This window comes from Rhipicephalus microplus, chromosome 2 (genome assembly GCF_043290135.1).
Source record: "Rhipicephalus microplus isolate Deutch F79 chromosome 2, USDA_Rmic, whole genome shotgun sequence".
NCBI classification, from domain to species: Eukaryota; Metazoa; Arthropoda; class Arachnida; order Ixodida; family Ixodidae; genus Rhipicephalus; species Rhipicephalus microplus.
In genome coordinates, this window is record NC_134701.1 from 187239608 (window position 1) to 187254138 (window position 14531).

The 14531-nt window shown below is 42.3% G+C and overlaps 1 pseudogene; it reads right to left on the reverse strand.

The window, feature by feature from the left end:
• The window catches only part of LOC142792913 (cell adhesion molecule Dscam1-like), a 150554-nt pseudogene that overhangs the window by 16125 nt on the left and 119898 nt on the right, over positions 1 to 14531 (reverse strand).

Consider the following 14531-nt stretch of genomic DNA (forward strand, 5'->3'; position numbering starts at 1 on the left):
TCTGCGGCTTTGTATTCAGATGTAACCAATATTTCGGTATTGTTCGTCCCTCATACCAAGAGGGCTGAAGGAGCTTGAGTAAGTGTCATCGCTGACTTACTTCAATGAACGCAAAAAGAAAGAATACGAGTAGAAACAAAATGCACTGACCCACGCACTCCCTTGTACTTCCTGCATAGAGCAGACACATTTGGCCTTGCTTAGAGAATATAATGAATAATATGACGTATAACTTTTATTTATCAACAAAACACGGGTCGCATACAATGCGGCAATCTCTAAGAAACACGCGTAGCTCTCTGCACTGGCGTAGCAGGATGAGCACTGTGACATTTGCCAAAAAGTGGCCCGTATTCTTAACAAAGAACAGAGCGAAAACTCTGACATCAAGATGAAATTATGTAAGTTATTCGACTCACTTCCTGCGAGGGTCAGCGTGGCGACAGTGTACTCTGCCTTTGTGGAGCCTGCGCTGTTATAGGCAACCACGAGCACCTGGTACCAGGTTCCAGGCGCCAAGTCACTGAGGATCACCACGTCTCGGTCAGGAAGTACACGCGACGACAACAGCGTCCAGCCCAATTCGTCACGGGGCCGGTATTGAACCAGGAAGTGGCTAATAGGGCAGCCGCCATCACGCCAGGCGGCCAGCACGAGGCCAAGACTGGTCACGTTGGGGAGTATTGCCGCCTTTGGCGAGGGAGCCTGGGGGGCTGCCAGGGATAGCAGGGTAGTAATGCTTCACTGATGGCACGTTGTCCTGGTGCTGCTAAATGAAGCTTACACGCTACAGCTCTTTCAGCCACTAAGTAGCGAATGACATATCATTTTTGAAGCCTTTGGTATACCTATATCCTTGCCAAGCGTTTTCAAACTTTTGAGCAGGCCTATAATGTTTCGTTGTTAAACGACATGCAATGAGTCCAAATATTGCCGATATAGAGCACCAGTGCAGGTCATAGAAGCAAGACGACTATGGCACCAAGCACCGTAAGCCAAGCTCTACAATAAAAAAAGCTCGTAACATAACAGTTGTTGCAACGTGAAGAAGTAAATGATCTAAGGTAACAGAAAACGCCAGCGAGCAAGGTAAGGTGGGCGTTTGCAAGCAAGTGTGCCGCATACAGCATATTGCAATGCACGATATGAATAGAGTTTCAGCCTTCTCTTTCAATACTTCACCCGTAAGATTACACGACGATATCGCTGCCATAACGATCAAGCAACCAATAAAACAAAGTTAAAGGATAACTTCAGCAAACTGCAGCAACAAAAAAACTGTGGTTACAAAGCTCAAAAGTGAGGCATCTATAATATTTTTTTGCAGTATTTCATCTAAACTTTGTAAGATACGTGTACTTTCCGGGAGTAGACGTTGGACACTCGCGATACTCGATCCCGACTAATTATATTTGGGTACAAAAATATTATTTATACGGTTACCGCGTTTATGTTAACGAGCATTTGCAAGCGCTACTGGGATTCTTACGAACTACTGGCCTGTCGGAACGCCTCTGAGTGGATTGATTTTGTGTGTGCGTGTGTGTCGGTGTTTTTCTTTTATTTATTTTTTAACTCTCCCTTTCTCTTTCAACCCCCTATTCCCCAACCCCAGTGTAGGGTAGCATACCAGATACTAGCATCTGGCTGACCTCCCTGCTTTCGTTTTCTCTCGTTTCTCTCTCTCTCTCTCTCTTGCTCAGAAACTTTGTGCTTTTTTGAGATCACACCCTAAGTCAACTTTTTCACAAGGGCTGCACCAACGAGAGTTGACGGGCGTGCCCACGCACGGATGCGCAACTGTGTTTTTTTATCCTGGTCCAACCGTTAGCTAAGCCAGTACAGGAGTAAAAATACCAGGGGTTTACAATGCTCCGACAACAAGGGGCAGCAATATGATCAATCACGCCCATGCGAAACAGTACAAACACCAGTTTCTATCAGTGTGCACTTAGACAGTCGAACCGTCGCACTCATCGCTCACGTACCTGTTCCTTCTGTTTTGACTTGCAGCAGCTCTTCGGGCTCGCTACGTCCGTTGCGATTGAAGCTGAGCACAGACAGTGAATAGGTGCTACCACATTGGAGACCTTCAAACAGGTAGCTCCCCTTGTCGGGAGTTATAGGAACCTCGCTCCACTCAAGACCCTCCTGCGCGCGGTAGCGGGCAACGTAGCCTGCGTAGCAATTCGAAACGAAACGTTGAACAAGCTTGCGTAGTACTGTATTCGACAGGAAGTAAATGCAATCATACAAGATATGAATTAGCACACACTCCTCAACTAGATACGCTTTTTGTAAGCCACAAGGTCTTTTACTGACAGGCAGGAAGTATATTGTTTTATAGATCAAAGCTATTTTCGTACGTCTCAGTGGTCTTGCTCTTGGGATAGGATGAAGCTCTTACGCATCGAATGAACTAGTTATTAGACTTGCCTACCAGACGCCGTTTCGTCTGAAGAAGAACACGAGGTGGATGCCGTTTTTCTTGTCACGCATATCTTGCACGTGCTCTAGGTCTTTCAGACTTGCATTTTAGAAGCTTTTATAAGTGAGCAATGGAATCGTTTCAGCATGTAAACAATGGCATACTGGTCATCATTCGAAATCTGCATAGAATACATTTAATGAACCAGGTTAGAACTAAGAGGTAAAAAAAACAGATCTTTAAAGGCAGAAGAACAAACAGAAAATGGTTTTTTTTTCAAGAAAAATTCTCGTTGTGATGCGTGCCACTGGTGCCACTAAAGCTATGCATCACTGTATGCTCAAGGAAAAACATTATTACTTCTCAACACATCAAAGGGACTGCGCCCCTCTTTTTGAACTCATTCTCATTATCGTTTCGTTCTCATTGTGAACATCTCCAATAGTCTCGTCATGGAACGACCCATGCGTTGCACTTCCCCAAACAAGTATGCATACAGACAGCAAACAGGCCAGTGCGCCTTTGCCACGTAGCATCCGCAAATATGCGAGCGCAGCTGCAGCGCGCCGTACTGAAGGGGTGTCACGCCGCACAACCGCTCGATGCCGTCGACGCTGCCGAAACGAGGGAGCAGCGACTCACACTCGGGCGTCGTATACGATGCGAAAGACAACTCGTAGGCCAGTCTCTAGGGCATAATCTCGACTCCGGGGTGCCTGACCCGTATTCACACTTTCGGGTTTCTACTCGCCTAAACATATTATTCGCGATATCACGAGCTAAGAGACTCCATGTCAAGAGAGAACGCGCCAAATTTTCACCATGTGAATTAGTCTCGCCATTGTTTTCTAAGTATGAAAGCATTGAAATATTTCACGTTATTGTTCATTTGACCAATCTTTCAGTGGGCATACTCTGAAGGCTCTAATTACCAAGTGCACAGATTTGGCAAGGACTAACCGAAAAAAAGAAGCTCGAACTAGCTTATATATATATATATATATATATATATATATATATATATATATATATATATATATATATATATATATATATATATATAGAGAGAGAGAGAGAGAGAGAGAGAGAGAGAGATCTAAGAGACAATAATGCCAAGGAATGTATAGGGGAAGCTATTAGATCAAATGTATTGTAAATTTTACATTACATTTGTTCTGATAACTTCCCCTGTACATTCCTTGGCATTATTGTCGGTTAGATCTCATTATATTGTGTAAAAACACGGAAAAACGAGCCCTTAGGTATACATCTCTTTCCCTTATATATATATATATATATATATATATATATATATATATATATATATATATATATTGTTTTTCATTTCGGTTTACTGTGTATTTAGGTAATGGTTTTATGCTAACTAAAATGAAACGTGAGAAGCAGATGCACTCCTCTTCAATACTCAGACACTATGAACAACTTTTTCCATGCATCTATACATTGTTCCTTTGTCTCAATTCCTTCACTTACTTCAGTCATGCGCTTTTGCCTAAAGCATTCCACTAGAAAAAAAACTATATTTTGCTACAGATGTATAGTTCAGCGTGCGTTTCCCGTCGAAGTAACGGTAAAAAGGTTCGGTGCAGTATTAGTTGACGTGAAAGCGATACAAAGCGCAGAGCAGTTATACGCCTGCGCTTCATCGGCGCTGGTATATACGGGCAAGCGCTTGCGGCTGTCCTCATTTCCCCTCTCCTCCTTTCACTTATGCTTAGCCTCACAACTCTTCCCCTCCGCATTAGTTCTTTTTGTACATATCCATGCTATGGTAACTCCATTCACGCATACGACAAACCCTCGCCATCTTCGTTGCCCTTACCCTCACTTTTTGTTCGCGCCCCTTGATCGATTACGCGATACAGTGATATAACATGTTTACCCTCCCGCTCCTCCTTTCTCTACTCTTTGCCATTGCATCACTTGTATGCTTTCTGACGTCCCATTTCCAGCCAATGCTGTATCGTACTATACACATGCCCATGCTACGCCCTATTCTCACCACTGCGCATTTCCCTCCTTATCTACAAATTACTTTTACTCTTCCTCACTTCCCACTTTAAGCCTTCTCTACTGTACTAAACTTCGCTAGGCTGATTCTACCCAACCCTCCAATCTATCTACAAATCCTTCTTTTTCACCCTCGCTTTTCTATCTTCCTGTGCTGTGCTATAACAGAACACGCTATATATAGTTTACCTGCAGCCTCCTATATGTTGATATGTCATGCGTTACTTTCGCACCATGCACTTTTCTCTTCCACACACTTATTTCCGTCACCCATCCCTTTGCAATATTTAACAATACATTGACATTGCTATGTAGAGAATTGCCAGCGTGTATATGACACATTAGATGATGCCGAGAGCGCCGACCTCTAGAATGCTCTTGATTTAAACAATTCACAACATGATGGCGTAAGCCAAAAACTGGGCCACAAAAATATATAACACTTTATTCCAACACCGAGTTGGCCCTCTTTGAACATCAATAAGTATACTTGCTGCGAGCAGGAAAGCGAATATTTTTAAGGTAATGCACTGCGCGCAAAGGTTATCAAGTGACTTAGCCAGACTAACCTTCAACGACTTCTTTTCCTTCGTCTTGTGGCGTCCAAGAAAGTTCAATTGAATCTTTCGTTCTAGACGTCACGGTCACCAGAGGCGGTGGTGGTGGATCTGTATAAAACAATCATGTTTGCTGCCACTTAATTGATGAGGGACGCGCAAACGCGCTCCCAGATATTGTAAGCATTGTGAGAGCACTGCCGTAACTCTTGAAGACATCAGGGGCTTTTATTGTGACACCGCGCGAGTAATCAGAAAGAGAATATACAGAAAGTTCGTTATATAAATGCTATAATGCTACAACAACCCTACAGTACACAAAAAGCTCAATTTGTGTACTTTATAGCATAGATTGATCATTGTACAAAGAAAAGTTAAAATATATATAACCAGCAATAGAGTTTGTTTGTGTCTGCCTTTACTCTTATTTAACTAGTCATGTCAAGCTTTATTTTTCAGCAAAATATTTCATTATATTTAAAAAACTGCCACATTTTCAATATTTATAATTTTTGGCGAGTGTGACAAAATTGGTATAAATATACATTCATAGAATATGCGCATTCGCAAGCATAATTAGGCACAATTATATAATAAGGCATCTATTTCATCCAATACACAAAATAATATATCGACCATAAAAATACGTCCTGCCCACTTTCTTGAAGTGCTGCAGGTATTTGCCCCCATACCACGAATGAAACCCTTTAGGAGGACCATTTACAAGGATGTAGAATCAAAATCCTTCGAAAATATTGTGCGTCAAGGGTATCGGGACAATATGCAAGGTACATTTCGAGGTAAGCCTACAGCTGTCGCTCATGTCTAAAAAAAATATCCAGTAATGTTAAAAAGGTATAAAGAAAGGAGGCATTCGCATGCTACCTGCGGCGATACCTTTGCTGTAGCATAAAGCGTCTTAAGATGCGCACAAAAGCTAATTACAATAGAAATTCAAAAAATAAAAACAAACTTTTTAATCAGTGGAAGTAAGTTGCCGAGTCGAAAGAGTCAAATATGTTCTTCCTGCACTCAGTCCATAACCACTTAAAAATTTCTGAAATACGGTCACTGGTATACGCAGCGAATCAATGAAGTCTCGCTAATTTAGCAGCGAAAATCAAAACAGACGTACGAAACAGCCCATCTACCATTTACTTCAAAAACGCCTTCAATGATGACACTGTTTTCTCACCCTTATCGACCATTAATCTAGATACTTTGTTTAGTGGCAAAGCGTTTTTGCCACATGGCTGCTTATCGACGCTAGCTCATATCCCCCCCCCCCCCAATCCGACAGAAATAGTGCTGACATCGAGAATGTTCTTAAAGTGAATGGAAGATGCGCTGTTTAGTGCACCGGTTGCTGTTTCGCCAGCTGATTTGGGAAGATTTCATGGCTCCGGGGTGATTAAGAGTGGCTGCCTTTCAGACATTATAAATTGGCTATGAACTACTTTTAGCAAGACCTTAAACTCACCCGTTTTATTCGACAGCCTATTTTCTTTTGTTGGAAAATTATTTTTTAATTTTATAATTGCTGCCGTAATAATGTTCCTACCCATCTTCAGATGTCCTATGCGTCAATAGAGGTATCGGCACGAACAGCATGTGACTACCTTCTTTCTTTAATTTTCTAAGAAAGTTGGACCCATTTCTTGAAACGCCCTGTAATTCGATATAAGTCGTTACAGAGCACTGAGTGCATAGTTTTTTTTTTTCTTGCAATAGGAGGTATAAGGGCAGTATCAACAAGTTTTTGTCGTCGCCGTTGCTGACCCGCATCAAAAGCAGATCAATAATATTCCCCGTGCATCGTATGTTCTGCTCTTAAGTAAAGCGAACGGGGGCGACAAAGCTACGAAAGTGGCTGAAGCAGAGATCAAAGAACCAGACCTACCTCCATCTCACGGCGGGTGCATACGCTAAATGAGTGCGCGAGTGAGCCCTGATATTGATGAGTACCGAAGCAGATAATAAACACTTCACCCCTCTTGAGCAACCATTAAAAAGAAGTGGTGTGGCCATGGTGAAAATGCATTGCTCGAGCGGCAGCTGTGAAATTTTATTAAAAGTGCGCGGTCGCCATCGCTGGAACGCGAGCTACTTTGGTAGGCATCAGCAGATGGCGCATGTTACTCCTGAAGTGTTGTGTTCTGAATGTAAAGTGACTGTGCGCAAATTGTGTTTTGCAGAGTTACATAAACGGAATACAAAAGAGTTAGTGGCTAGCCTTACTTCATATAGCGTTACTGTTTATCGCTGTATTCTTCATTGCTTCGCCCCTGCGGTTTCGCCGGGCTGTTTATCACGGTTAATCTCCTTAAAAACGACGCACTGACCTTGCTCGTGCGTCTGCACCATGATCTCGTCGGAGAGCGGTCCTGCTCCTTTGTCGTTGTACGCTTGCACTACTACGGCGTAGGCAGTGGCCCGCTGTAAGTTTTTCACGACACATTGCGTGAAGGGGTTGCCCGGCGAAGATGAAGATCCCGTGACGGTCTTGAAGACGTATGGCTCGGTGGAGCCGTGTACCCGATATCCAACATAATAACCCTGGATTTCGCCGTACTGAAGGTGTACTGGTGGTGGCTGTGGCATCGTGTTGCGCAGATTGAAAAGAAGAGTGCGAAGTGCACAATTTAGAGTCATGAATGCAGGAATTGGAAATTTTACACTTCTCGGTATACAATGCTGTTGCCATATATAATATTGCTTTGTGGTTAACTCTACTCACATCGTAGTTTAAAGAACATAAAGTGCGTAGCACACAGCTGTTATATATTTTTGAGAAAGTCACAAAAAAGTGAATACAAGTGACACTGAAATGACAGCAAAGTAGGCAGACACATCAAAGACAGCTGATCATTTTCAAAATGAGTTTGCCCATAATTATAGAAATGCTTTCGGTAACACATTCGGTATTTTCGGTTTCAAATATATTGAGTACAAGATACTTGCAAAGTGAAACGTAAGAGCATTAATCTTCAATTGGATGTAGCTGGCCTGTGCGCTAGATTATTATCACTGATCAAGCGTTGCAGTTACCAATTGAAGCGCCTCACCTTCCATGACACTTCTACTTTTCTTGAGCTGACTGCTGTCACCTTCACGCTCTGAGGAGGAGTTGCAGGTACTGTGAAATGTCCCAAGAAGAAACATTTTTTTAGTGTTTTCTCGCTCTAGAATAGCAGCATGTACATGCGATGATCACATTGAGTTATTCATTTTAATAATCATCCGGAGTACCTTCAAATTCTATTACCACCTGAGTGTTTTCCACTCTTTGTCTACAAAACTATCTGGTTCTGCGATGCTCCATATTTCTCATTTGTTGTCAGCAATGACTCTTTCTATTTCGTTCAATGTTTTGATGTTGATTGCAGAACTGCCACACACTGTTCTAATTGCAGTACAGCATTGAAAACTGTGGTCATGTCTTAGTGCACACAAAAATTCGCCTTCAATATAATGATTTCAACTACCACCATGTAACAGGCCTGCTTGATGCAAAAAAAAAATTAAATAATGTAGCGCATTCATATGCCTTAGTGATATAGTTACGATCAACGGGTTATTGGTAAATTTGCGCTGGACGTCACGAAGAGGCTCCTCCGAGCAACCGTAAATAATAACTTATTTTTTCTGCATCATTCGCAGCGAATGCAATCTGCTCCGGCATTCACCTTCTCCATCGCTGATGACCGTCAACGCCTCACTAGGTGGCCCGATACCAATGACGTTCTCAGCGAGCACTCTGAAGTTGTATTCGGTGAGTGGGTGCAGGTCTTGCACAGTAACCTGGCTTTGGTCAGCCTCGGCCACCATTTTGCTGAGTTGCTTCTCCCATGACTATGCAGCGATCAATGGTGACAAATAGTGAATGCGAGAACTCTCAATTAATACCGCTTTCAGAACTTTTGAATGCTTCTAAGACGGTGGCGATAGGTCAGAAGAACGATATTGATGAAATATTAGTAAACCATTGTGTTCTTTCAGGTGTAGACTTAAACAAAAACAAATATTGAATGGCTTTATTTAACTTCACGTAAAATTCTTACCTCTTAAAACATAGCGCCCAGAAAATTCATGTGAATAAAGTAACAGCTAAACCGTAAGAGGAAAGAAATTACTGCGATAGTAACACATTTTAATGTCACAAAAGTTTCAACAAGCAGCTAGGAACTTGCAGAGCACCGCTCATGCACAAAGCACGCACAAAAATAACCCTACACAGGACATGTGGGAGCAGTTGTCACAGTTGTTACGTCGTGTTTGGAAACCTTGTTTTAAGGATCGACAACAGACGAGCAAGCGCTCCTATTGCTTTTTTTAGCTGTGACACTGGAAGTGAGCCATATACTTTTACTGCCTCATGGTGGCATCCGACGCATCGGGTGCTCGGCGTGCCACGTAGCGAGTTGGTGCTGAAATTGACCACTGTTTCGTGTGCGTCTGAAAAAAAGAAAAGAAAATCTAGGAATGTTGCTTTAAAGGCACACTTTGAGCCATATTGAGGGTCATAAACAATGCCATAAAAAATATTCGTATCTGTGCCCTGATAGCGAGCGGCAAATGATGTTTTAAGATAGCTCGGCCATATTATGCTGGTGGACGCATGGCGGGTAGCAAAATTGTGCAACGCGGGGCGCACTGCGGAGTGAGGGATAACACACACACATATATATATATATATATATATACCGTTCATTTTGTTTATTCAATTTGTGTAAATAACGTATACTCCTTACGGGACATGACGGTGACGACATATCAAACCTCAAACCACCGAGAGTTTTCGTATAATTGCCATTACAATAACAACAATTGTGTATGTACGTGTACTGATGAATCACAGATTTTCTAACACCTGAAAAATCGTTCAAGAAATACCTAAAGTGGTATTCTTCTGTAGGTTCATTGTTAAAATCGAAAATAAAGGGACATGGAAAGACGAGCACAAGGACACGCCCAGTGTTCGATTGGTTCCTGTTTTAGTAATTCTTCTCTTAGCCATTTACTGTAGCTGACTTGCTCATACTGTTCTCCTATCACTAGAAATGGCCGGCAAGTAAATGAACAACCGCAAATAAAACTACAACTACAGAAACGTTGATCACATTGTTCTTACACAAGTAGAGTCCATTTAGTTGCCAATTTCCCGAAGCTTATTTTCAACAGCAACACAGCTTTCGGTGCGATAAAAAAAGAAACACTGCGCTTCTTTCTCTTTGTCATTTGCTCCAACGTTCACATCGAAGTGCAAGGAGCAAGAGACGGTCTTTCTCGGTGCCTGAAATCTTCCACACTTCATTGTTGTATATGTTCTGGCTGATGAGGTTTTCTTTTGCTTACTTATACATTCAAGATTATCGTTATCAAAAGGGCGTGTATGTCGTTTTTAACCGACCAATGAGCAGCGTTACAGCAAAAATGCGTCGGGTCAGTATACCGAGTCCGACATTTAAAAAATGCCCAAATAAATTGAGGTTCCCAAGAATTGTTCCCCACTTATGCATGCACATAACCCTGTCACAATACTTGAAGTAATTAACATTAATAATAATAATATTAATATTAATAATAATAACATGCAGAACTAGAAAACATACCGATGTTCCTCTTGTACTGCACGATGTACTTAGGGATGGGCGAGTTCCCATCGTTCGGGCTTTTCCACAGAATGGTCACAGATCGGCTGAGCACGTTCAGCGCTTCCGGTCTGGGAGGTTCATCGGGCCTGTCTTGGAGGAAAACACAAGCATGGCGGCTTGGTTCACAGATAGGAGTCATTCGCATGAGCTGAAAGTTGTTTTTCTTTTGTGCATAATAGTTAAATTTTATTTCTCAACAAAATGAGCAAATAGTACGATAATGCACCCTGAATGAGGTCACGAGACAGTATATCTAAAAATGTTTCATTAAAGCGGTCTAGTGACTACTAAATCGTGCTGACTTCTAAAACGTGCAGGGGTTTTCTGATGTAATATTGCTTTCCGCTTTTTGAGACCGGAAGCCACTTCGCCTTCCTCGTGTTACCCCGCGTAACTTGTAAGCTTCTCCGGAGAGTGCGTGAGTAGTCAAGTGCACACAGAAAAAAGCCTAGCATGTTGTCTTCGAACGCTCGAAGAGATATATCTTGGATGCCAGAGTTTGACAATGCACTTCTTGTGCTTCTGCCGGCTTCGTTCACTATTTCTCGTCAGCACCGCTACCGGCACTGATGTATGACAGTTTAATGCGGATGTTATAACTTGATATCAACTGTTAGGCCTCCGCTTATTGCTCAATACTTTCCCTTCGGTGGTACATGCACGCTCTTATTATTAGCCTCATACTTTCATATATTATTTACTCCGTCCCCAAAAATCTGTCAGTTACTCATGCGAACAGGAACCCACTCTCTTGACACCTGGCCTGACTGGTTCGTATACACCATCCATCCTTTCAACAATGGGTCAACTACATTTGAAGAGTGCGCAGCGCCAGATGTGCCGCATCTCTACGTCTGTGGCGGACACCCCTCATTCATCACGGATGCAGGGACAAAGGCAGACCGCGAACTTTTGACTAGAGGCGTGAAGTTTACAAGAAACTAACCGGAACACTGAAAACGACTTACGGACATTTGGTTTAGAAGCGGCCTTTACAGCACCTGCATTAAACTGCACTTCATGTTCTTGAATTTACGAAATTCAAGGTGAAGTTGAGCTGTGTGATTGTCTTGCTCTTAAATAATGTATTCAAACTGTTGACAAGAAGTTCCAGTACATTCATAACTGCACTGATGTAGCTGAAATCTACTTGTGTTGCTACGCAGGTAAAAACACAGTACTCTGGTACTTACACCTGCACCATTTTATTCACTGGCATACTTATAAGAGTGTTTTCGTTTTTCTTAAATATTGCGCGATAAGAACATATAGAAGTGAAATTAACTGTGAGCAAGTTTAGCAACAGCTATCTTTTGTGCTACCGGTGCTGAAGTTTAATGTTTGTTACAGTCAGTAGTAATTTGGGTGCACACTGCAGAAGAATCGAATTCGGTTCAAGGTAATATAAAAAATTCATGACAATCCGCAACAGCCAGACCAATAGGCAAATATACAAAACAAGTAATGCAGCATGAAAGTCTTTCATTGCCGCTATTCCCCTCAAAAAGTGCCACAAGTGTCGCTTTCCTTTCGAAAACGCTTCGCAACAAACATGTATATGTATTTCCGGCCTCAGTAAGACGATCCTCCGCCGACTTAGATTTTTGAGGCATCGCTCAACTGACAACGTGCGCCATTTATCCACGTGCCAAATGAAAGAACCTCTGTCATAGAGGGAAGGAAAGTAAAGAAGCAGAACGCAGCGGGAACCCAGGGAACACGAGAATCGCGATAGAAAAGGCGGGCCCGAAAGGAGATGAAGAGCGGTAGGGCTAAGCAAAGACCAATCGATACCCAGTCTGTTAAACACATTGCACGCAACTATGAGAATATATGCGCCCAGCAAACACTTTACGCGTAAAGAAATCTACACTGCGTGCGCGGCATGCCTGAGTTCACGTTCACTGCCAACCTTTTTTTTTTCCGGATCCAGTTTTAATGTGATATTGTTAAAGAACTCGTTTTGCAGAAAATCCGGCGTCGGCGTCGGCTTCGTTGGTTGTGAGCGAAACATGTTGCGCGTGTCCGAAAAATTGAGAAAGAAGCAAATAAAATAAATTCTGGGTCTTTGTGGGGATCGAACTCGGTTCGTTTGCGTGGCAAGTGGGTGTTCCACCACAGGTGCTTGTGAATACAGGGAAAATAACTTCCTCTTCTTGCAAATACACAGAAAATAACTTTTAGTCTTCACAAACACACGCGTCTCCTATACATGCTTCGCAATACAAGATGTAGCATTGCAATAATAATGCGTGGTGCGTGCGTAATAACTCTCTTGGATGAAAACGACTCTTCTATTTGACCATCAAATATAAGATAAACGTTGGAAATACGACTTTATTTGAACATGCTTCTTGTACACCATTATGGTTATAACCAATGTACAGCGTGCATAAACAATGACTAGAAAATTGATAACAACAAAAATACATCGCTCTGTGAAATTTTGCATAAGTACGATACGGCAGATATATGTGTGGCCAATATCAATGACAGATAGAGTGACCGGCATCCGCTTATGGGTACTGCAGCCTAACGTCAATCACTTGCAATTCGAGCCGGTAACTGAGAAAGAGCTACTTCATTCTTCGTGAAATATCTCTGACGTGTCAATTATTCAACATAGTTTTCACCTCCATTTGCCGCGGCAAGAACTTCACGGAGAAAAGACCATGACAATATTCAAAGATGGGGAGTGATTCAACTGGGCATTGTAGTGTGTAAACACAATTATGACAAAATGAAATGCCAGCAGATTCATTTGCTTGCCAAATAAAACAATGAGAAAATATGTTTTGTATTTTTTCTAAAAGGCTTGTTCGTGAAAAGATGTGAACAAGCCGAAGCCTATTTCTTTTACAAACTTTTTTTAGCATGTGCTGGTCCTTTGTTATAATGTTTGATCCTGAGCAGACGGGCTTCCATGAAAGTTCTGATTAGATAAACACAACAGCGTTCAGTAATTGGCTATGTATAAGACATTTAAACGAAAAACAACCGGGTGAAATGTGGCGATTTCCAAGAACAAAGCTTGAAGGAAATATATGTTGTTTAAAAGTGCGAAATCTGACACTCTTCTTTATCATGGAAACACGACAAAACTGGTTGAACTGAAGGCCACCTCTGTTCTTCGAAGTGCGATTTCTTAAATTTATTACGCTTAAAGCATTAAGGCACAAAATAGAAACTATGCATCTGGCAAAGAAACGATATTATGATGAGGCCTACCTTGTATGGAGAGGTGTGTCACCTGCTCGTCGTGTCCGTAGGCATTGGAAACCTCGCATTTGACGGTGCCTGTGTCGTTCTTCTCGGCGAGCAGTATCATCAGCTCGGACCAGGGTGACTCCTCGCGGGAGTGGTCTTTGATGATGTACCTGCACCCGAGTAGGCACGCCATCGTACACCTGTGCGTCCAGTGTAAGAGCGACGATGGTCGAAGGTGGACGAAGTCCGAGGGTGAGAGCACTATGACGTCGCCTCTCGAAAGATGACCGCGCCTGCTTCTGACCTTTTACAGCACTTCGAGACCCACACTTTAAGAAAGCCATTAACGAGCAGCTGAAGTGTTCGAAACGTCCTGAATGGGCTTGATTTATAGCTACGGGTGGCCTGCACGCGACGACGAACCCGATGGGACCGTCATGCTGCTTGAGCTTCGTAGCGTGCCAAACCATGAAACTTGACTTGTTCAAATCGTGCCTAATCAAAAGATGCACTGACTGCCACAAAATAACTTTACTGCATCCATTTGTCATCATGTTCTCTAAAAAAACTAATAATTGTGTGCACGTTGATTTTTTCTAGTTTCAGAAATTTCCGAGCATTTTCTTTTTTGTAAATCAATCCTAAAATCTTTTT